General features: G+C 45.6%; 1 long non-coding RNA gene and 1 pseudogene across 2 annotated transcripts; both read right to left on the bottom strand.

Moving 5' to 3' along the window:
- Window positions 1-3227: 3227 nt before the first annotated feature.
- On the bottom strand, window positions 3228-11584 carry LOC309327051 (1-acyl-sn-glycerol-3-phosphate acyltransferase alpha pseudogene; annotated as a pseudogene). The gene is made up of 4 exons (XR_014161590.1): window positions 11516-11584; window positions 5123-5249; window positions 4003-4178; window positions 3228-3335 (listed from the first exon to the last, which is right to left on the bottom strand). The product of XR_014161590.1 is annotated as a 1-acyl-sn-glycerol-3-phosphate acyltransferase alpha pseudogene (transcript).
- A 7432-nt stretch (window positions 11585-19016) lies between these two features.
- On the bottom strand, window positions 19017-20434 carry LOC309328353. The gene is made up of 2 exons (XR_014150808.1): window positions 20379-20434; window positions 19017-19326 (listed from the first exon to the last, which is right to left on the bottom strand). It is a non-coding gene; the product is annotated as an uncharacterized lncRNA (long non-coding RNA).
- Between the last annotated feature and the right edge of the window lie 3671 nt (window positions 20435-24105).

Below are 24105 nucleotides of genomic sequence, written 5' to 3' on the forward strand. Positions count from 1 at the left end.
TTAGGGTGGTAGGGTGTTCCTTGTATTGCATCAAAGACAAACATCCCTCTCCCCATTGTTCATAGCTTTGATTGACACTCCGCTGATTACAAACATGTGGCACAAGATCCCAGGCATGTTGGGAGTAGGTTCCTTAATGGATCGAGCTGTTTAGGGCTTTAAAGCAGGCGTGGGGAACTTGTGGCCCATTATTATCATAGATCTTTGTTTACATGTCCTTTACTAGCAGGTGCCAGGTCAGGTTATGGCAATTAAAAACCAATTACTGTCCTTGGAATAGGGCGTGCCTGGAAAACAAATGTTTCCTGTGTCAAAAGCTAAGGTAAAAAGGCGTCTTCAGCACTGTATAATGAAGAAGCCAGATTCACCTCTTTGGGGAGGGAATTAACACAATTCTGAGGGGGGTGGAAACGCCTCTCTTAACACTCAGGACAATCTGTAGGCTGTCTTTCAGGTATTTGGGGCCTTCTCCACTCCCAGAGTTCCCTGCAAAATAGAGTTGATTTTCTAAACCACTGTAGCTCTATGAAGGGAACAGGGGCCTCCAAACAACTCTGTAGGGAACAGGGGCCTCCAAACAACTCTCAGCAACCTTAACAAACTACAGATCCCATAATTCTTTGGAGGAAGTCATGAACTTTAAAGCGTCATTCTGCTTTAAATGCATACTCCTCCACTGATTAAATTGGAGCATCCTGTTTTTGGGGGCCCAGAAAGATGCACGTCCTCCTGGAACACGTTGGAGATTATGGAAATGAATGGTGTGAGTGTAGCCTAAGCCTGACGCACAGATAGTGCGGCAGGCCAGAATGATATTGGCTCCAATCACACGTGCAGATTTTGAAGCGTTTGGCTGTGCTTCCCAAATTCTCACATTTGCTCTGCATTTGTAGAATAGTTTCACAGCTTTCCCTAGCAGGGATGATCATACTTGCCACTTCCGCCTTGCACTCACTTCATTGGCACCAGATTGAAATCTCCATTGGCATACAAAAATCTCCTGCCCGTTTGCTTCTGGTTCAAATCCAGACGCCACCTCCCATGCTCAGCTAAGAGATCTTCCGATGAGAGCGAAGCAGGCTTAACCTTGCAGGAAGTTCCCAGCTGATGTCATTCGGGCACCTTGGACTGCTGCAACATCTGGGCAGATGATTGGATGTGGCAAATCTCAAAAAAGGTTGTGTTCACCTGATGCATTCAGGTCAAGTCCATAAATAAAGATGGTAGAGTCCATTTGTTAGGGCTTTGAAATAACAAAATCTGGAGAGAGGAGGACCCCGCATCTTGCTGTTTGAAGTTACAGGGCAACAGCAGTTCCTGAATATAGGAGAAGGGTTAGGGTGTTGGACTAGGATGTGGAAGACCAGGGTTCAAATCCCAACTTAGTCATGAAAGCTCACTATCCCCACTAACCCCCCTGTCCTACCACCCACAAAACCTGCAGATAAAAACCTGGCAAGCCAAAGGCCTACACTGTTTAAAAGACTTCTACAAAAACAACAAACCCATGCCAACACAAAAAAATACAAGACAAACTAGGGCACACCCAAATACCTTGGCTAACACACCATCAACTACATGCCTCCTTAAACAATCTAGCAGTAAAATCAGCAGCCACTGGGCCCTTGACCACCTTCGAAAACCTCCTGACAGGAAAGGGACATGACAAATGGATGGTATCCACAATATACAAAATACTGCTCTAAAATTCCACACACACCCTTGACACAATCAAAGAGCAATGGGAACACGGCTATGAAATTAACCCCACCCAATGGACTAGAATGTGGTCTAAACCTCCCTTTAAATCCATCTTAGCCAAAAGAAGGGAACTCACTCTGAAAACTCATCTGCAGGTGGCACTTAACACCATGGAAACTGGCACTGATACTCCCAGGAACCTCAAAGATGCTGAAGAGGCTGCACCTCCACAGGCACATGTGGTGGGAATGCCCCAAAATCCAATCCTTCTGGACAGCAGTCTGACAAGAGATATACAAAATAACTAAACAGGTTTTAGAACTCACCCCAGAACTGGCCCTACTGAACATCTTCCAAGATCATAATGGCCACTCAACATTATACAGAGTTTATAACCCACCTACTCTCATACCAGCTGCCTCATAATCAGACCCTGGAGGGACCTGTCAGGACTAAACATGGACCAATGGTATCAAATTGTATGAGAAACAGCCTTACTAGAAAAGCTAACCAATAAACTGAAACTGACACGGGGACAAATAGAAGAGGATAACTTCACCCCAGTATGGCTCCCCTTTATCACATATACAGCCCAACAAGAGAACAAGAATCCATTGACAGTATACGAATCAATCTGACCTGACCCAACATGCCCCCCCCCACAAATGCAAACAAACCCCACTGCAGACAATCACAGACAACCAACCACGCCCTGCCCCCCAATACCTCTCACTATCAAGGAAATGTAATGAACGAACAGCAAGAGAGCCTACCCAGTTGACGCTGACATAAAACCCCACACGTACACTATATAAAAGAATATAAGCCTCACCATCTCCTCTCCCCTCTCTTTTCCCACAACTTTATACTGTACTCAACACTAATGTCTCACAACAAATGTAACTGATTTAAAGAAAGAGAGTACAACCTGAAAAAAGAGACAAGGCATGTACTTTTGTAAACGAAGAAATATATATATTGTGCCACTGTGGTAGCATGAGGAGGGGGAGATGTCAGCAGCAGGGTTTGAAATTAGCAGGTTGCCAGGCTCATTTTCTTCCTAAAGATTCTCCATTTGTGAACACCTCAAAAAGTCCAGGTGCCATTTTTTGCACCTGGCTGACACTCAAGGATTACTGAAATTTATGTGCTTTGAAGCTTCAAAGTATATGTTAAGGATAGACAATATGTTAAGGAGTTTAACAATCAAGGGTAGAGTGCTTTGAAAACTGGAAAAAAATGTGTGTGTGCCGTGTCTTGTGATCAGTTCTGTAGGGTAAGGCTCATCTGGGCCTCCCCCAATACCCAATGTTTTATTCAACTTGGCAGCCCTGGTTGGGGGGCGGGGAGATCAATTTGGGAAGCATTTTGATAGTCTTTCAGATTGGAACTGTGACAAATGTTCAGGAATGGTAAACCTGAGTGATGAATCAAGTTTTGCCACCAAAAATGAAGCATTGATAGACTCATGGAAGCCCATGAGTTGAAGAAATCCGCCAGCATGACACAAATATCTATTTCACAATTCACACGTTTACCTGAGCCTTCACAGCCACATTGAAGACTCCTCGCTTGAAGGGAAGTACTGTGGCCGTCCGGTTCTTGGTGCCTTCTGGGCAAACCCAGACCCTCAGCTGCATAACAAAGGGGCAGAGAAAAAAGACCACATTAAAATGTGTACACGGACCATATCTTTGGAGATCACAGTGAAATGTTACTATTTCCTCACTCTTTCCGGTGTATTTTGGCCTGTCACTCAAACTGCTAATGGTCTAGCTAGGAAACCAGTTAGAAAATATGAGACTGCATCAGGACTGAGGATATGCCTACCCTGAATGCCCTTCTGCCCCCAGGAACGGCTGCAGTTTCTCAGTAGGGTAGACTCTTTTCTCCTTTGTTCCCTGGGGCAGATGGCTCCACATTCTCCTTATAGTCATGCATGGCACACATCCTTTCTTTACTAACCCACCTGGCAAAATCCTCTTCCAAATATCTGGTGTGCAGAGCAAAATATTTCACCACCCCAGAGCCCAGGAAGCTGCCTTCTACCAGGTGAGGATCTCTCCAAGGGCGTGGGTACAGAAACCTCCCCACCACATGCTGCTACTTAAATTATTATTTCTCGGCTGGAAATGCCAGCAGCTGGAGCCATTGTGTTTGCAAAGCATGCACTCTACCCCCACCCCAAGCAATGGCCCCTCCCAGGGGTTGCTGCAGTCTCATAGGGTCCCTTTGACTCCAGCCATCCTTTCCCAGCTACTCCCCTCCCAGAGCTGCACCCCTCTCTGCATGTGCTCTCACGTTCTGCTGCAGCAGGGTCCTTGTGATGTGATCCACGGTGTCCCTGGCTGAGCTCTTATTATTGCAGTCAACAAAAATGAATTTGGAAAACCACAGGGTGAAGCCCAGTGGGCCCATGTACATCATCTCCTTTTTGGTAAGTATCACACAGCAGTCAGGATATAACTCCGCTATCACTTGGGAAGGAAGGAAGACTTTGTTAGAATGTGTCAGAATGCAAACGACTTTTGGGTCATTTGCATTCTGACACTTTGTGAGAAGGCTTTGTGGCTAGAAATTATTCTTCCTGGATCTTCCCTGCTCCCAACCTATCTTCCTGGACATGTATTCAGCTTCTGTAGTGGTGAAATAAATTGCAAACATTGCCATTCTTCCAGTGTTATTTTTCAAGAAAAACAGATGCCGGATCTCGCCACGAACACCTCCATTGTTCTCCTAGAATGGCAATTATCTTTTAGTTTGGAAAATACCCACCACCCTCCTGCACCAATTTGATTTTGAGCTGTAAGCTCACATCTTTTGCCTCCTCTCACATGCATGCTGTGCTCCTGTCTTGCCTCCTGCCTGAGGCTGGAGATGGAGCACAGCAGTGCCAGATCTACAAATTTGGCCATGATGGGCAAAAGTCTATGCTGCCACCTTCCTCACCTGCAGGTGGGTCAGAGACGAACCATTCTGTTTCAGGCATACAGGCCTCGGGCAGAGCCATAAGCAGCCGTGGGCAGGGCCAGGATGGAAGGATGAGCAACCAATGCCCCTCGAGGACCAGGAGAGGGAGAAATGTGTGGTTAAGGTGGTGGAGCGTTGAGGGAGGTGTCCATGAGGGCCTGTCCAGATCTCAGTGATGAAGAAGGAGACAGGACAGCCCTGAGGGGTCCTGGGCTTAGATAAGCGGGTGGAGGGGGGGGTGTCCTGCAGCACACCCTCCTTTTCCTTCTCCCACACTTCATCTGCATCATAGTCAGGAAGCAGAGCACAGTGTCACTTGCTGCGCCCCCAACCTTCCCCCCCAGGACACCCATTCCTTTGATCTGGGCCTGGATTATGCTCCTGATAAAATTCACATCTTTTCCAATAAGTTTCAATGCAACATTCCAAAGGCAACAGGCTAGCAACATACCCAGAATATTGAGAATGGACTGATGGTTAGCAACAACCATATACGGCCCCTTGGTATTCAGATTTTCGGAGCCTTGATCTTGACGCCAAGGAAATATTTCATTTGCCGCATCACGAAGCAAAGAATCCTGCAGGGGGCAGAAAACAGGCAGGCAGTGTGGACAAGGAACTGCATTTATTTACGTGTTCATACCTTGCCTCCTAAGCAAAATAACTGAGGAAGCTTACACTGTGTACAAAATACAATAAAAGAGATGAATTAGTGGAAAGAAGGAAATACAACCCCTCCCTGCCACCTTCAATTGTCGCAACTCCCACTTTGCTGTTGAATCTCTAGGTCACCCAGCAGGTCTCTGAGGAAATAGTCCCAGCCCAAAAATGGCTGCTAAAGCTGCCGGTTGTTAGTCTCTCACAGACTAAGATAGAGATGGGGACCCTGCGGCTTTTCCTTGTTGCTGGACTCTGACTGCCATCAATCCCAGCTGGTGAGACCAATGGTCAGGGATGCTGGGAGCTGTAGTTCGGCCAGATCTGAAGGGTTTCAGCTTCCTTACTCCATGTTGTAAGCCACATTCAGACTCACATTTTGAGGGAGGGGTTAGGATTGCCCCCCCCCCGCATTGCCCCTGCATATACCACTAGGCATATTGTTGCACCCCCATCCCAATCTTACAGCAGAGTGAGATTTCAGGGGTCTCTGCACTTACCCAATCCTTTTGGGATTGAGGTAAAATGGAGACTGTAGTGTTTTTATGATGGATAGTTTATTTGCACATACATACAACCTGAGTTTGGGGAATGGGATTCCCAGCATTTACAGCCCAAGAGAATCTCACGCGTCTCCCATATGTGCAAAGCCTGTCTCAGACTTTAAAGAGACTTCAGCCATGGCTCTGCATCTCTCCCTTCCACTTGCAGACTCGAGAGGACGTTTCTTCCCCACCCCCACACTGTGCTCTGATCCCACCACGTTCTCAAGCTTGTAAAACTTTTCCCACCCCACCCCAACTGTTTGCTTACATCGGCCCCACAGGCAATTCTGAAACTGTATTGTTTTTGCTAACAAACCACCATTTGCGGCTGGCACAGCCTCTGCTTTGTGGAGGTCTGGTCTTTGTTTCTTAATGGCTTATCTCCCAGGGGATTCCCTGTGCGGGGGGGGGGGCGGGGGGACGGGGACAAAGCAGGTTTAGCCTGTATTTTTACACTGGTAAATCTAACATCCAATGGTTCACCTTAATACTCAAAGCACTGATTGAAACCCAGAACCCAAGAATTTAACGGAGGATCTGTTGGGAGAGTGCTCTGGGCTATCTGCAGCCCCCTGGATCTCCGAGCGTCCCCCGGTGAGCATAGCTCTGAAAAAGGCATCCCCTTCTTCTCCAGGGTGCTCCAGTGACATAAACCAACTTGATTTATGCACACTAGCCTTCTCTCTTGACACAGCAAAAAGGAAAGAGGAATCGTAATTCTAAACTACTATTTATTTACAGAATATTTACAGACAACAGCATTATGGCATCTGTTCTCTACAGCTCCGAGAACAAATAGGGCAGGGTAAAAGTGAAGGTACAGTTTCACAGGCACACACTGGAAGAGAGGTAAGACAGTCTTCCTTTCTCAGGCTCCACTCAGACAGGCGTGTGAAATATACCAGTCACAAAATCAGCATCGGGGAGCTTGAAATTCTAACAGGATCTGGAACCCAGGAATTCAGGGGCTCATGGCACCCCACACACCCACAGTAGTATGTATGTCAAGAGTGCGAAGGGCTCTCAGGTGCATAGAACTCTTTTGTGGGAGGAGGATCCTGGGCCAGTTGAGACAACATTTGTGTTTAGGATTTCCATGCACATATCTTTTTACAGGGCAGGGTACTCCACCCAGGCCTCTAACTCCCTTACTTATAATTATGGGGAGGGTGGCTGATATCTTCTCATGGCTTTCTATGCCTTAGGCTGCTGTTTGCGGTCCAGGAGCAAGGCTGTAAACAAAGGTGATGGCATCAATACTACATGTGGAAGACTCTGAAGTATTGCAGTGAGTTTGTGATACTGATCTCTAAATCAGATTAGTTGCTTGGACGAGGGTGTGAGCACCACAGCATTCAACACTTGTTATTCCCAGGAGCTGGCACCCAGAGACATATTGCCACCCAGTGCTATTTTTATAGAAAAAGAGGTGCCAGATCTCACTATGAACGCCTCTCTTGTTCTCTTATAATGTCAATTGCGCCCACCCAAGAGGTGCTGGAAGTGAGTTTCAATGAGTTCTGTCTGGAAAAAAAGGCCTGCTGCCTCTGCCATTTTGGGCCATGGGTAGTAGTCACAGAATGTGTCTGTCTAACCCACGAAGAAGAGAAGAAGAAGAGTTTGGATTTGATATCCCGCCTTTCACTCCCTTTAAGGAGTCTCAAAGCGGCTAACATTCTCCTTTCCCTTCCTCCCCCACAACAAACACTCTGTGAGGTGAGTGAGGCTGAGAGACTTCAGAGAAGTGTGACTGGCCCAAGGCCACCCAGCAGCTGCATGTGGAGGAGCGGAGACGCGAACCCGGTTCCCCAGATTACAAGCCTACCGCTCTTAACCACTACACCACACTGGCTCTACACCACAAAAAGAAAAGAAAAGAAAAAAGAAAAGAAAGCAGCCACCTAACTTCACCACATATTGGGGTAGTGAATCCTAGTTTGACTGCACAAAGAAGCACTTTCTTCTACCTGTCCTGAATTTCTCCATGTTCAGCATCATGGGATGGTCCCAAGTTCTTACTATTATGAGTGCAAGAGAAAAGAAATAATCCCTATCCACTTTTCCATATCGTTCAGTTTCCCACAGTGGCCAACAGTATTTCTATACACCATACACAATGTTATAATCCTATATCATCATGTCCTCCCTTTACTCACTTTCACCTGTAAACCTTACAGTTTAACATGCTGTAATTTTCCTCAAAAGGGAGTTGCTCCAGCCCACTAATCACTTTGGCTGCCCTTTTCTCTGCTCTTTTCCCACTGTACAATATCCTTTCTGAAGTGCAGTGACCAGACATGTACACAGTCTTCCAGTGCAGGTGGAAGGGATGCTGATATTGCCAGTTTTACTTTCTATACCTGTCAGGCCTGCCGCTTGGTCCCAGCTCACAGAGGACCAGCGCCCAGTGGATGTCATATACAAAAGTCTTTATTGAAGTTTAGTTTCCATTTCCCAAGCTCTGGGCGCGCAGACCCACGTCTTGATGCTAGACCGGCTAAGTTCCCTCTGACTCGCTGCTGAACCCACACCAGTTTAAGATTCTAGCCTTGCTCCACCTCCTACGCTGTTCTTTCCTCCTCTGGGTCCTTCTGCCCTCTGACCTTACCTCCTTCCTGGATTCCTCTGACGCTGACCCCCCTGAGTCTCGCCCTTCCTTACGGCGGGCTTTAGGACCTGGCTCCCTGTCAGGACTCCCTGCTGTGCCGCTCTCCTGTACATTTGAACTTGGCGCGCGCGCCCAGCCGGTAACTTTCCTTCTGACCGTTTCCCCGCTCCCTGATGTGGGCGTTGCCAAGCCTGACTCCTCTCCTCCCGCTGGAGATGAGAACACTGGTCCCGACTCCTGGGACTCCCCCTCCCCACTGCGCTCTGGTGGAGAAGCTGGTCCTGAATTCCAACTGCTGCTCAGGGACTCCCCGCTGGCCCCTCCCTCCTGGGGCTTCCCCCCTGGAACCCCCCTCGCTCTGGCCATCGGTGCTCCCTTCTGTGAGTCCTCCGATTCGCTAGAGAGGCTTGTGGATTGACTCTGCCCACTGTCACTGCCTGCTCCCCCTTCGTACTCCTCCTCCTCACTTTCGATTTGCTCACTCTGCTTTGCCTCTGCTCCTGAACCCCTGACATCACCTTTCCTAATTATCCCTAGCATGGAATTCAACCTCAACTGCATTGGCCATTTGGCTATAAGCTTGTTGTTTATAAAGTCATATTTTAAATTGCTTTACGCATGGTTCAGATTTGTTTTTTATTTATGGGCCATCTTGACTTTGCTTTGCATTTACATTATTAATATTATACAAGTGAGCATGCCCAATATAAAGAGACTTTTCTGTGTCCAAACCAATCAAGAGTTTAACAATTTTCATTTGATTAGGCTACATTCTGTTATCAAGTATGATTAATGGCTTAATTTTCCTGAATTTGTTGATCAGGGAATCTGAAAACATCTGGAGGTGGTAATGTAGCCTATAGTGAATAATACATTGCACTAAAAAACGAAATCCTTTTGTTATTCCTGAAGCTAGTGCAAATTAATTTCATCAAGTTCTAACATGGAATAGGCTTCCTACAAGAAATCCTCTTTCGGGGGGAGGGGAACTCAGCAACGAAGCCAGACTGTTGCGAGATGGCTTATGCATTGCATAAAATCACACCGTTTTAAAATTGCAAGGGACTTTGGAGGTCAACTTTTCCAGCTCAGTACTTAGTGCAGATGCAGCACACCTGACAGATGACTGTCCAGCCTCTGCTTAAACATTTCCAGTGAAGCAAGGATCTTTGGGGGCTCTTTGGGGGGCTTGGGACAGACTAACTGGACCTCCTCTCCTTTTGGCATTCTAAATGTTCAAGCAGCACATCTGGCTCTTTGCTGTTTGAAACAGCTTCATTGGAGGGTTCTCCTGTTATGAGGATGTGAGAAAACCTCTCTCTAACCACTTTTGCCACACATAATTTTAGACACCTCTGCCATGTTCTTCCATACTTACTTACCATGTTTTTCTGTGTATAACATGCCCCTGTGTATAAGATGCCCCCTATTTTGGGGGACTCAAATTGCTCAGAGTTTTTGAGCTTTTTGGGGGGAGGAATGCCCAGAGTTGTGGAGCTTTTGGGGGGGGGGGAGGGATGCAGAAAATCACTAACCCGACTGACAAACACTGACAAATGCTTGCGTCACAGAATCCAACAAACATATACCTGCTTGCCAACCAATTGCCGCAGAGCCAGCCAATCCACAGCAGCCATTGCCACAGCCACCAATCACCCACCAGATCACTGCTGACAAGATGAAGCTCGCAGTTGCAGCCAATCACCAGCCCCTCCAATGCACTATCTGTGTATAAGACGACCCCCGTTTTTAAACATTATTTTAGAGTAAAAAAACCCTCGTCTTATACACGGGAAAATATGGTACTTACTTACTTACTTACTTACTTACTTACTTAAAAGGTAAAGGTAAAGGGACCCCTGACCATTAGGTCCAGTCGTGGCCCACTCTGGGGTTGCGGCGCTCATCTCGCTTTATTGGCTGAGGGAGCTTCTGGGTCATGTGACCAGCATGACTAAGCTGCTTCCGGCAAACCAGAGCAGCACACGGAAACGCCGTCTACCTTCCCACCAAAGTGGTACCTATTTATCTACTTGCACTTTGACATGCTTTTGAACTGTTAGGTTGGCAAGAGCAGGGACCGAGCAACGGGAGCTCACCCCGTCGCGGGGATTCGAATACTAGACCTTCTGATCAGCAAGTCCTAGGCTCTGTGGTTTAACCCACAGCGCCACCCGCATCCCTACTTACTTACTTCTTTTTTTAATCCCTCCCTTCACCAGCAGGGCCGGGGGCGGGGTTTACAACAATTCAAATTCCGTATTAGAAAAACAGTTAAAATAAATTACAGTCACAGGAATAGGGTGGGTCCTGTATCCATGTATGCGGAAGTAAGTAAAATGATTAGGACAGCAGTCAGAGAGGGAAGCTCAGTGACAAAAAGGGAAGTCACAGATTAAGGGAACAGCTAGCCGGCAGTAACTCGGCACAAGCAGTTCAGAGGCAGAGCAGGACAGAAAGAGTTAGGAGTTGAATGCAAGCTTGTAAAAAATAAAGTTCTTTGTTTTATGTTATTCCTGCTTGATTATTAGTATAACCAACTAGTAAGAAGTCCTGAAAACAATGCATCTCAGGTGCCAAAGGCTTGGTGTGGTGAGGGTGCCAGGCATACCTCTCTGGGGAAGAAATTCCACAATTCATGGGCCACCAAAGAGAATGCCCTTTCCCAGGCCTCCCCCCCCCCACAACTTCTGTGGACAGTGGACCTACCAAGAGGGACTCCTGTGCACATCTTAACACCCAAGATGGTCTGTAGAGAGAGGGGCAATCCCTGGTTTCCTTTCCTGCACTTTTTCTAGTTGCACAATAACTTTCTTGAGGGATATCAACCAGAATTGTATGCAGAGTATTTTGAGTGATTATCCCATTCCCAAGCAACTTTGCAAGGGGAAATCCTGTCTCCTAGGCTCAATATGTTGGCAATCCCTGGCCCGTTTCAAAAGGAGGTGAATGTCCCTGGTACCAAGACTCACCTTCCTTCCAGAGATGTGACCATCCCCAAAAGTTGCAGATAGAGCCAAGGCTGCCTACGCACTTCATGTTTTCCACTCTCCACCCCATGAATAGAGCTATCGAAGGGGACAGTAGAGTAGTCAATACTGTGATCCAGCCATAGATTTATAGCCTTGAAGAAGAGCAACAAGTGATTTTGTATTCTTAGTTGTGCAACATATAAAGGCAGCTGAACGTACCAAGGTGAAGAAAGGGGATGGTCTTCATACTGATATCGTAAACTTTGGCTGGTATGCTTGTGTGCAAGACTTGAGTTGGACCTGTATTTGCATTAGTATGTTATCTAGTCTGCTAATGAAAGCAATTTATATTGAGTTTAACTTAGGTGCTTAATGGGGGCAATTTTTTTTCTTCAGGACGTTTAAAAACCACATGGTTAAATAATAATAATAATAAATTTTATTTATACCCTGCCCTCCCTGGCCAGAACCGGGCTCAGGGCGGCTAACACCAGTAAAGATAGGTAGCCGTGTTGGTCTGCCATAGTCAAAACAAAACAAATTCCTTCCAGTAGCACCTTAAAGACCAACTAAGTCAGTTCTTGGTATGAGCTTTCGTGTGCATGCACACTTCTTCAGATCGTATCTGAAGAAGTGTGCATGCACACGAAAGCTCATACCAAGAACTGACTTAGTTGGTCTTTAAGGTGCTACTGGAAGGAATTTGTTTTGTTTTAACACCAGTAAAATTACAGTAAAAACATAATGGGGGGGGGCAATTTAAAATACAGGTTAAAATGCAATTTAAAATGCAGCCTCATTTTAAAAGTAGCCCATAGATCAAAACCATAAGGTGAGGGAAACATAAGGGTCAGACTGAGTCCAAACCAAAGGCCAGGCAGAACAGCTCTGTCTTGCAGGCCCTGCGGAAAGATGTCAAGTCCCGCAGGGCCCTAGTCTCTTGTGACATAGCTGTTAAGTTGTGGGTGAACATATCAGACAACACAGCGATTCTTCAACAGCTCTTGTTTATTTTATTTTTTTAAATAATCTTTATTACTTTTCAAACTTTCGGCAGACAAGAAAAAAGAACAAAAGAAAAAACAATACAATAAACAATACAAAACACAACCTTAACACTAAATTAAACAAAACAAAGCAACAACAATTTAAAAAACATATAGCATACCATTTCATTAGTCTATTTTTCATTCCCTTATTTCATCGACTTCCTCTCACCTCCCTTTTTGTATTCCACTTCTGTTACTTGTTTCAGCAAATCCTTTCCATCTTTCTCTATTTTTATCATTATGAATGTCTTAACATATTTTTAACCTTTTTTTCCATTAATACTAAAGTACTTATTTATACTTAACTCCTTATAGCATTTCTGCTAAAGCCATAAAGTTTCATTCCAACAATTTTCAAACACTCATTAATTTTACAATATTTCTATATACAAACTTTAAACTTTCCCAATCTTCTACCACCATCTCTTCTCCCTGGTCTCGGATTCTGCCAATCATTTCTGTCCATTCCATATAGTTCATCAACCTGGAGATCTTCTGTCTGAGACTCTTAAGTCTTTTCCAAGTCCCTTCTGCAATTCTTCTTCATATTCTTTGATGCTGAAAATGCTGAAGAGCAAGTCTCGGGGAGGCCCCAACCCAGCCATGCCCCCATTCCCTCTCAACAGGCCAGCCAACTCTCCACAGCTAGAACCAAGGTCCATACAATGTCTCAAGTCATGTTTCAAGACTCCTCCTGATCCAAAGACCCCCACAACTCCAATCACCTCCTGACCCAGATTCGGAACCCAAAGGTCAATAAATCCCTGCATGAAAGAGTCTATCCAACCTTCCTTCTCCAGGCCAGGCAGGGCTCCAATCTTCGAATTCTGACTTTTTCTATATTCATTCATAAGAGGCCTCCACTTATAGTCCTCGATTTGCCTCTGAAAGGCTGGGGCTTCCACTTGTATTACTTTAGGTTCAACAACCACAACTTTCTCCTTCTTCTCCCCAGTTTGTCCTGTCAAAGTAGTTTCCTGTATCAGATCCTGAACAATTTCTGTATTGATGGTCACTTTTTGTCCCAAATTTATCACTTTTTGTTCCAAGTTCTCAAGTTTGGAATTCATAACATCCGTCTTTTTGTGAAGCTGTTCCAGCAAGTAGCTTATCTTACATAAAACAGTCACTAAAGCTCCTTCTGTCAACATTCTTAAAGTCCAAGGTCAATCTCTGATTCTCACAGCTCTTATCTTGCAGCTGGAGAAAACCCAGCTCCACTCTTGTAACAGTTTCAAAAGCTCCCTCTAGAGGGAAACAGTCTCCACTTGTATCGATCCTTTCATGCACATTTTAAAATATAAAGTTAGTTTCAATTTTCAATTACTTTTCCTCCTTTTAGAACACAGAAGAGGAAAATGGAAACAATATATTTCTCTTATTTAACCATCTGTCAACATGCTATCCGTTCACAGTCAATGAACTCTCCCAAAACGTTAATTCTGCTGGCAGCCCTTTTCCAGGCTCAGAGCAGTGGTAATTTAATTTTTCACTCTCTCCTGCAGGCTCACTAAGTCCAAAATTTCCCCCCCTCTTCTCCTGCTTCCAAGGGTTTTTTTTTAACAGTTTTAACCGATGGAGATTTAATCCTTTACAAAATACTTTCCAAGGCTTTAACTTGCAACGTCTTTGCTTTAATCTATTTACAAAAGAGGTAGGCGGACTTCCTGTTTAAAACCTTCCCACTTCGATGCCAAATTAATGAATTTAAAGATCCAATTTTCCGTTCTACTCATGGGTAGTTGTTTAAAGTCAAATTGTCCACAGGAAAAAGTCAGCGCTCTCCGGCAACAGCGATGCGGCTTCACTCCGTGAAAGAAGCAGTCGATTCAAAGCACCGCACCACTCACCCCACTTCACTCCGGATCCCCAAATTAGGGTTTCCCCACGAGTAGGGGAGGCGCAAAGGTGCCAGACGAATCCCAAGTTCACAAGCTTCTCCTGCCTGTGATTTCAACGGGTCTCCGCCTTCGCCGTGGCGGTCAGACCCTAATTTCCACAGAGCAAATTCCTCCCGATCGGAGGAACTCCGCCATTGCCTGGAGGCACCAACCCGGAAGTCCCAACAGCTCTTGTTTATTCACAGGCCAGGACAGAACTGAACTGAAGGGTTCAGTCAGCCTGCTTATATAGAGCTCCAGTACAATGTTACTGTAGCAACTTTCTAAAACTATCCAATCACTGAACGTCACTTTCGATCCTTCATTTGCATAACTATCTACAGTATCCCCCTGCTGGCCCAGGGTGAGAACTTCAGTACATAACAATAGCGTTCCACCAAGTCGGGGCCAGTACTGAAAAGGCCCTGGCCCTAGTTGAGACAGGACACATCTGTAACGTTTAGGTCATTTATGTAAGGTAAAGGTAAAGGTACCCCTGCCGACTCTAGGGTTGCGCGCTCATCTCGCTCAAGAGGCCGGGAGCCAGCGCTGTCCGGAGACACTTCCGAGTCACGTGGCCAGCGTGACTAAGCGGCATCTGGCGAGCCAGCACCAGCGGCGCACACGATAATGCTGTTTATCTTCCCACTATAAAGCGGTACCTATTTATCTACTTGCACTTAGGGGTGCTTTCAAACTGCTAGGTGGGCAGGAGCTGGGACCAAACGACGGGAGCTCACCCCGCCGCGGGGATTCAAACCGCCGAACATACGATCGGCAAGTCCTAGGCACTGAGGTTTTACCCACAGCGCCACCCGCGCCCCTTAATCATTTAAGGGACCTTTGTCCCTTTGTCATTTATGACAAACTTTCAATTTCCAGTGTCTACAATAATGTACAGTGTACAGGAATGGAACTGTAGTCCTGAGCTGCTTGTGTATTTGCTGGTGTATATTATGGGAATGCATGTCTTTCTTTCTGGTTTGTTCCCATAGGGATTATAGGAGCAGGATGAAGCAAGATGAAGCGATTGCCTCAGGCAGCAGGGGCCCCAGGGGCTGCAGATCTGACCTCCAAGGAATACATTATACATAGATATTTTTTCCCCGTGTCCTGCCTTGTTCCTGATGGTAGAGCTTCGCTCCCTGCTTCTTCCCTGGCAGGAGGATGGTGCCATTTTGTGGTTTGCCTCAGGTGCCAAAACGTCTTGGACCAGGCCTGTAGCTGGCTGACTAGTTTTGGCTGAGGCCTCTGCCGCTGCATGTGTGAAGGATGGCACATCCCTCACCTGAGGAGGGGGGATTTAAAGGCCTAAACTTCCTTGAACCGGGATCCCGAGAAGGGGAGCCGATCAAAGGGATCTGAGGTAAGACACAGAAGTCACACCACTCAGCTGTCCCGAATGAAGCAGGCGTGTACCACTTCTGGTGGCCACAGCGAGGCTGAGTGGGCCGTGATAATAGGCCGCGATAAGGCTGAAGCCTAGCCACAGTGGCGGACTGTCCAGGCTAGGGTATTCTTATTGAATAAGTATATCCCTATTTTCATCGGGAAAATGTCAGCGTGTATGTTGCTGCCATTCCCAACTTTCTTCATCTGCTGCCATATTTTTTTCTTTTGGTATTATTGTGCATTCATGTGTTGTGAGCTGCCTCTCAGGTTTTTGTTTTTTGTTTGTTTTTACAAGTAAAGGTGAGGTATAAATATTTTCAGTTAAATTGAAAATGCATCAGGAGAGCGAGTGCTCACTGTGTAGGGGCATCTCCTTAATTCAGTAGAATCATAGAATCATAGAGTTGGAAGAGACCACAAGGGCCATCGAGTCCAACCCCCTGCCAAGCAGGAAACACCATCAGAGCACTCCTGACATATGGTTGTCAAGCCTCTGCTTAAAGACCTCCAAAGAAGGAGACTCCACCACACTCCTTGGCAGCAAATTCCACTGTCAAACAGCTCTTACTGTCAGGAAGTTCTTCCTAATGTTTAGGTGGAATCTTCTTTCTTGTAGTTTGGAACCATTGCTCCGTGTCCGCTTCTCTGGAGCAGCAGAAAACAACCTTTCTCCCTCCTCTATGTGACATCCTTTTATATATTTGAACATGGCTATCATATCACCCCTTAACCTCCTCTTCTCCAGGCTAAACATGCCCAGCTCCCTTAGCCGTTCCTCACAAGGCATCGTTTCCATGCCTTTGACCATTTTGGTTGCCCTCCTCTGGACACGTTCCAGTTTGTCAGTGTCCTTCTTGAACTGTAGTGCCCAGAACTGGACACAGTACTCCAGGTGAGGTCTGACCAGAGCAAAATACAGTGGCACTATTACTTCCCTTGATCTAGATCCTATACTCCTATTGATGCAGCCCAGAATTGCATTGGCTTTTTTAGCTGCCGCGTCACACTGTTGGCTCATGTCAAGTTTGTGGTCAACCAAGACTCCTAGATCCTTTTCACATGTACTGCTCTCAAGCCAGGTGTCCCCCATCTTGTATTTGTGCCTCTCATTTTTTTTTGCCCAAGTGCAATACTTTACATTTCTCCCTGTTAAAATTCATCTTGTTTGTTGTGGCCCAGTTCTCTAATCTGTCAAGGTCGTTTTGAAGTGTGATCCTGTCCTCTGGGGTGTTAGCCACCCCTCCCAGTTTGGTGTCATCTGCAAATTTGATCAGGATGCCCTTGAGTCCATCATCCAAGTCGTTGATAAAGATGTTGAATAAGACCGGGCCCAAGACAGAACCCTGTGGCACCCCACTAGTCACTCTTCTCCAGGATGAAGAGGAACCATTGATGAGCACCCTTTGGGTTCGGTCAGTCAGCCAGTTACAAATCCACTGAGTGGTAGCATAGTCAAGCCCGCATTTTACCAGCTTCTTTACAAGAATTTCATGGGGCACCTTGTCAAATGCCTTGCTGAAATCAAGGTAGGCTACATCCACTGCGTTCCCTTCATCTACCAGGCTTGTAATTCTGTCAAAAAACGAGATCAGGTTAGTCTGACATGACTTATTTTTCAGAAATCCATGCTGACTATTGGTGATCACAGCATTCCTTTCTAGGTGCTCACAGACTGTTTGCTTAATGATCTGCTCCAGAATCTTCCCTGGTATTGATGTCAGACTGACTGGGCGGTAATTATTTGGGTCCTCTCTTTCCCCCTTTTTGAAAATAGGGACAACATTTGCCCTCCTCCAGTCTGCCGGGACTTCGCCTGTTCTCCAGGAATTCTCAAAGATGACTGCCAGTGGTTCTGAGATCACATCTGCCAGTTCTTTTAATACTCTTGGATGCAGTTCATCTGGCCCTGGAGACTTGAATACATCTAGACTAGCCAAGTATTCTTGTACTATCTCCTTAGTTATTCTGGGCTGTGTTTCATCTGCTGAATCATTTGCTCCAAATTCTTCAGGTCGGGCATTGTTTTCTTTATCAGAGAAGACTGAGGCAGTAGAGTCAGAATTTGCCACTCTATGCTTCTTTTCATTCTTTTAAAATGCTACCTCTGAAGAGATCTCAGGCCAAAATGGGCAACAGGTTAACAATGTGTGCTTGCCAGTAAATGTCCCTGTTTTTTTCTTTTCTCTTCACTTAAAAATAGCTGTGTGGTGGCAGCAAGAGCCTGATCAGGACCTCGGCACGAGAGAAAGGGGGAGCTTAACCCTTCCTTTCCCTGGAAAAGGCAGTACCTTTTTTTCTTTAAAAAAAAGTTTAGGGGTACAGTGGTACCTCGGGTTACATACGCGTCAGGTTACATACGCTTCAGGTTACAGACTCCGCTAACCCAGAAATAGTGCTTCAGGATGAGAACAGAAATCGTGCTCCAGCGGCGGAGCGGCAGCAGGAGGTCTCATTAGCTAAAGTGGTGCTTCAGGTTAAGAACAGTTTCAGGTTAAGAACAGACCTCCAGAACAAATTAAGTACTTAACCCGAGGTACCACTGTACTCTCATTATGACTCAAGAAAATCACCATTTGTGTAATGGCATGGCTTCTAAACATTTTGTTCTCTCTCTGGTCACAAAGCTCTTGGTCCCCATTTCCAAAAAGATTGGGACCCTGCCCTGGAAGATGCTCAGGCTCTGAGTGTATGTGCTGTTTGTCAATCACCATATGCAACATGTAATGAGATCAGTTACAGAACAGCACAGCAGAGCACAGAATATGAGTTTTAAAACGATACAAAAAGGGGGACACCTATTTCAGAGACCTGTCCCTCCTGTTTGTTAACCGCCTTCCGCACATGGCTGAGTCCTTCAGGCACCTTGGACTGCTGCAACATCTGGGCAGATGGTTGGACATGGTAAAACAGACCTTGTTTTCCTGATGTGTTGAGGTCTTACACCAATGGGTTTTCTAGAAGCATTCCAAAGACTCTGCTTGGTGACTTGACCCCCTCCGCAAAGGTCCTTGGTCTCAAAAGGAGGAGAAACTATGCTAGGACCAGACCATGTCAGCACTGAGGAGGCAGGTTTAGTCACTTTCTGAAGACTGTCCCTGTCTCCAGGTCTGGTCTTGACAAGAAGGACACAAGTATCAACAAGGGTCTCCCACGTGGCTTTAAGGTGCTGCTGTGCAATGGCAGGTCAATGACCAAGAAGACTGGTGCCATCCATGACTTAATCATGGATGGGAGAACTGACCTGGCATGTCAGTCAGTGGATTTTATTGTTTGTAGCCAATGGCCATCACAATACAGTATGAGCACAAATCATGCAATTACAAAACGAAAGAGATTTCATGCACCAGACCAGGACAAATCTACAATGTCCAAAATTCAATACATTCCTTCTAGTCAGCATCCCTGGGGTTTGGCACTTGCACTACCTAGAAAGGTTGCCCTTATCTTTCTTGCCATGAGTGTGAATAGTGCCACCCTATAGCTGATGCATTTATCAACATCTGCCAGCAGCCATTTAATTTTCAAATAATCTGGTTGACCTTCTAGGGCGATCTGAAAAGGGGAGATAAATTTAGCTTTGAGTGAATCATACAATGGACAATATAAAATATAGTGTACAAGATCTTCAATAGGCCCTGATCCACATATACAAAAGCACTCTGATTCTGAACTGCCAGGGAGAAAACATCAGATGAAGAGGAAAGCTCCTAGCCTATATAATTGATGTAAAGACTGATTAGGAGTCATACCAAGATGCAGCCCTGTTTAACTCCCTTTGCTGTTCTAATTGAACCAGATAGAAAGCATGTCCTGCCACACTGAATTTTAATATCAGTGTTAGTATAAAGTTGTTTCCCAAGATACATCCCACATGAACAACACATCTTTCAACATACCAACCACACTGCTCTGGAAGATGAAGTCACATTCCTGTGTTTTAGTCCAGATAGTCCTTCTACATATTGTCATGAGATTTCGGCGGATTGCACATTCTGTCCTCTATTTCGCTTGTGCTGCTGCTCTACTTTTAAAATATATATATATATGTTTCTAAGTGCTCTCTTTCCATTGCACTCTCTTGCTTAATCCCTGTTGCCTCACTTACACAAATCCCTTTTAGGATCGCCTTCACTGCCTTCCCACACAGTGTTGCAGTCTGGATTTCATCAGTACAACTGAGATCAAAGTAGGATTTTAGTTCTGATGAAATGCACCCATCTATTAGACCATGCTGCAACAGCAAGGGAAGGAAATTCCAGCAAAAAGATTTCGCAGGTGTGTCTAGTAACTGCATGGAAGCCCACCCTCTGAGAATGGGCAGTGGTCAAGGAACATAGATATTGTATTGTGCGGTTATAATGTGGGATTGCTACTGTTCCTAACTGTCTTCATCTGCTGCTATATTGTTTCATTTGGTTTTGGTATTATTATGTATTGTGTTGTGAGCTGCGTTAGGGTTTTTTTTAACAAGTAAAGGTGAGGTATAAATATTTTAAGTTAAATTGAAAATATAGCAGGGGAGTGCTGTCTGTTTAGAAACATGCCCAAATTTGGTCAGTCATTATTCATTATTTCATTATTTCATTTTTTTAATGCTGCCTTACCTCTGAAGGAATCTCAGGACAAAATGGGCAATAGGTGTGTTTGCCATTAAATGTCCCCTAAATGCCATTAAATCTCCCAGTCATTTTCTTTTCTTTTAAGAACAGCTGTGTGGTGGTAAGAGCCTGATGAGGACCTCGACATGATAGAAAGGGGAATTTAACTCTTCCTTCCCATGTTATCGTTGCAACGAAACATCCTTCGCCACTGGCGAAGCTACTATGCCCATGGGAATGATGGCTGTTTGAGAGAAAAACTATGTCAGACAGTAGCACAGGGAAGAAAGGGTTAAACTCCTACCCCCATGCCCTCTTGTCTCTCAGCACCCCTCCCCAAGCTGCTACCGTTTTTTTTTAAAGTGAATGACGACACTGGCCAATCTCTACTGTAGAATAAAAATTCTAAACCTGGTAATCCATGCTCTGAAGCACAATTCGAACCCCTCCCTCCCAAGGGCACTAATAGCAGTATTAAATACTGTGCAATTGCATGGCTGCTAAACATTTTGTTCTCTCAGCTCTTTGTCCCCATTTCCAAAACGATTGGGATCTTGCCCTGGAAGATGCACACGTTCTGAGTTGAGTTTTAAAACAATACAAAAAGGGGGACACCTACTTCAGAGACCTACTCCTCCAGCCCGGAAAGCTTGTTGGAACAAAATTGTCCTCAGTTATTTCTGGAAAGTGCCGACCGTGGGGACCTATCATATCTCAGCAGCCATGCTGCTCCACAGAACAGCCACACCAAAAGTTACTGTGGAGCAGGCTTCTGATAACCTTGGAGCTGAAAGGAGAAGCTCTCTGGCAGAACACAGTGGCCCACTGGATAAATAATCAATGCAGTATTCCCTCAAGGTCCCTTGTCCTAAGCTGTACAGGGTTTTACGTATTAATACCAAAACCTTCATCCAGAGGCATAGCAAGGTCAGGTGGTACCTGGTGCAGATTTATTTACTTTTGTCACCCTCCCCCAATTGAAATTATTAAAATAAGGGAAAATAAGATACTTACAGTTGCAAGTGTTATTTTCTGGTTTATTTACTTAACATTGTTAGCATAAGCACTTAAAACTCTCTCCCCCCCCCACTTTGTTCTCACACCCCACCTCTCCCCCTGTGCATTCCAGGGTTTGGGTCCTGAGTTGAGGGAGCTTTCGCTTCTCTCCTTCCTCCCCCCCCCTCCGCTTGTTTGCCTGCCTCGTTCCTGTCCTCTGCCTGCCTGCCTCCTCCAGCAGCCTGGGAGTGTGAGGCAACGGTACGCTGTGTGCCCGCAACTCCCAAGCCTCCCCCGAGCTGTCAAAACGAAGGCGCAGCTCCCCCCGTTCCCCCAACAGCTTGGGGTAGGCTTGGGAGTCGTGGGCAGGCGACGCACCGAATGTCACCCCCTCAGCAATGACACCCGGGGTGGTCTGCCCCCACCGCACCCCCTTCCTATGCCTCTGGTGAACTCCAAATCTTCAGATCTTGCTAAGTTTCATCTAGATCAGGGGTTATCACCGTGGTCCCTACCGCCCACTAGTGGGCATTTCAAGATTCTAGGTTGGCGGTAGGGGGTTCTATGGCACAAGCTGAATCCTCCATCCTTTGAGCACTGGTGGGTGGTAAGAAAGATGCATTAGTGGGCGGTAGGTATAAAAAGGTTGACTACTCCGATCTAGATGTTGAATAGCATGGGAGACAAGATGAGCAGTCGTCCTCAGTACCATTTTTCAGAACTGTGTGTTTCCATGAAGGGTTGAAACCACTGAAAACAAGCAGAGTCTATCCCAGGCAGGTCCATGAGAACCATATTGTGATGGATAGTACTGAGAGCTGTTGACAGGTCCAGCAGACCACCAGAGAAAAGACTCCCTGGGTCTAGTTCCTAGGGTAGATTGTCTAGAGCAGTAACCAAACTGTGGCCTGCGAGCTTCATTCAGGTGGTCTATGCAGTGTTGGTAAAATTAAAAATCATACAGCATCTAGCACAGCACATTATAATTGCTACAACAGGCAGAAAAATCATTAAGTAGCCTGTCAAGCAATATTAAAGTGGTTTGAGGGCAAAAAAAGAGTTGGGAACCACCAAATCCATTTCAGTACCAAAGTCAGGCTAGAAGTCAAATTGAAATTTATCTTGATCCTGCACAAACCTTTGGCAGGAAGACACCATTGCATGCTTGCCCCCAAGACTAGCCAGAAATTATCCAATATGGTGAGTTCAAACAGGGTCCTTTCAACAATCTTACAACCATGTTCTTCAACAGTTTTCTGGTAGAACTATTCACCCACTGAAGGTACCATAGCCCATTGGCACACACTTTTCTTATGCGCTTGGCCAGCATAATCATCTGATGGGTGAGGGTTAAGTGTGCAGGTGATTGCCTTAAATACTTTATCCTGTCCACATCCTCATACAAACCAGAAAGTAAATCTGAAACTACTGTTAATGTGGTGTCCAAATTGGAACAGATGTGAGTGATTTTACCCATGAAGACCTTTGCAATCTGGTCACAGTGGCTTACTGAGTCCTGGGATGCAGGCTATGCTGATGTGCTCCAATTGCATACATTTCATTTCAATCTGATACCTGCTACATTTTGAAACCTTTGGAGGTAAGTCATAATTAAACACATACACATACACATATTTAAATTGGGCTTCAAGGATGGCCAGCTTTTTCTCTGCGCCTTTTAATATCTGCATGACAGGGCATAGCCCTCCTGATGTTGCTGAACTACAATTGCCAGCATCCCTAACTATTGGCCATGTTGGTTAGGATTTATGGGAGTTGGGTATCCAATATCTGGAGGGCCATCCCTGTATTAAGGCATAGAGCCCCTGTCAACATAGTGCTATGGTAGTAGGGACGCGGGTAGCACTGTGGTCTAAACCACTGAGCCTCTTGGGCTTGCCAATTGGTAGGTCGGCGGTTCAAATCCCCACAACGGAGTGAGCTCCCTTGCTCTGTCCCAGCTTCTGCCAACCTAGCAGTTCGAAAGCACACCAATGCAATCAAGTACTGGTAGATAAATAGTTACCGCTGCAGCGGGAAGGCAAAGGGTGGCTCCCTTGGCCTGAAGCAAGATAAGCACTGCACCCCATGGTCGCCTTTGACTGGACTTAATCGTCCAGGGGTCCATTACCTTTTACCTTATCTTTGCTATGGTAGTAGTTTTGTCAGTGTGAGCATTTCAGCTTTCCAGAAGGAACAATTCCCCTTCTTTTACTTCCACACACTTCCTACCCCCGTCTCCTAGCCAACTTGAGGGACAGGGGAAAGAGACGGGAGGGGGAACTCACTGCACTAGTGGAAGTCCTGTACAGGCTTCTGCTAGCAGGTTTCATTACTTGAATCTAGTCCAATGTGCAAATATAAAACTGCCCTTTGGCTAAGGCTAAGTGATGAAGAAAAACCTGAAAGTCCAAATCCATTTGCAATGGTTGAAAGACTATAACACTGATTGGGAAGCAGCATCTTCTGGAATTGGTAGATATATGACAAACTAGAAATAATAGTTCCAGTTACAGATAGGTAGCCGTGTTGGTCTGCCATGGTCAAAACAAAATAAAAAAATTCCTTCCAGTAGCACCTTAAAGACCAACTGAGTTAGTTCTAGGTATGAGCTTTCGTGTGCATGCACACTTCTTCAGATATTATTTCAGATAGAAATAATAGTTTATTATTATTAAAATTACATTAATTTTTAAATTGCTGGTTTTGGTCTCCTTGTTCTCAGGTTCTTCATGAG

The sequence above is a fragment of the Podarcis erhardii genome, assembly GCF_964252035.2.
Source record: "Podarcis erhardii genome assembly, chromosome: 13".
Classification (NCBI taxonomy): domain Eukaryota; kingdom Metazoa; phylum Chordata; class Lepidosauria; order Squamata; family Lacertidae; genus Podarcis; species Podarcis erhardii.